Source organism: Theobroma umbraticum, unplaced genomic scaffold, assembly GCF_002168275.2.
Source record: "Theobroma umbraticum cultivar Fairchild unplaced genomic scaffold, ASM216827v3 scaffold_30.0, whole genome shotgun sequence".
Taxonomy (NCBI): domain Eukaryota; kingdom Viridiplantae; phylum Streptophyta; class Magnoliopsida; order Malvales; family Malvaceae; genus Theobroma; species Theobroma umbraticum.
In genome coordinates, this window is record NW_018397254.1 from 14,783,396 (window position 1) to 14,783,975 (window position 580).

Sequence of the window (580 nt, forward strand, 5' to 3'; positions counted from 1 at the left end):
TTTATCAACATTACTCACAAGCATTTATCACAGAATCCATACACTTTAACCAAACAAAGCTTATTGTAGACACTATGCATGCTTGCCTCTCAGTTCAAGCTTGAATTTAGAAATATGATTCACAACTTTCTCACATCTATGGCCACCTTTTCTACCACAAATATAATCAATCAATATACATCTCATTTTTCATTCTACTTATGATTTCAAGACTAAAACATTACCAATACTTATTTGGCTCCAAATCACCGATGCATTCCAAGATCTACCTACATGCATGCCTCAGGTCCTTTGAATCTTTATAGATTCTTGCTACCACAAACAAAATCTCACATTACAATTGATTCACAAAGCATGCATTTCAAGTAAAATAACAAATCTTTTTACCTTCCTTGTCTCAGGTTCACTAGGCGGAACCTTCACTTTCTCTTTTCTTCTTTCTCCTTTCTCCCATTCTTTCTTTCTTTCTTCCTTTCTTCCTTTGCTTCCTAGTCGAATCTCCCTTTTTCTTTCTCAAAGGTATGGTTTTTCTCAAGATAAAGCCATTTGGTTGGCTATTTCTTTGGTGTGGGCAGACATC

The 580-nt window shown here is 35.3% G+C and overlaps 1 long non-coding RNA gene across 1 annotated transcript in view; it reads right to left on the reverse strand.

Annotated features, from left to right (window-relative positions):
• The window catches only part of LOC110421045 (uncharacterized), a 2,256-nt gene extending 1,682 nt beyond the window's left edge, over positions 1-574 (reverse strand). The window contains exon 1 of the long non-coding RNA XR_002445607.1: positions 388-574. This is a non-coding gene — a long non-coding RNA (uncharacterized LOC110421045). The remainder of the gene's footprint in view (positions 1-387) is intronic.
• Between the last annotated feature and the right edge of the window lie 6 nt (positions 575-580).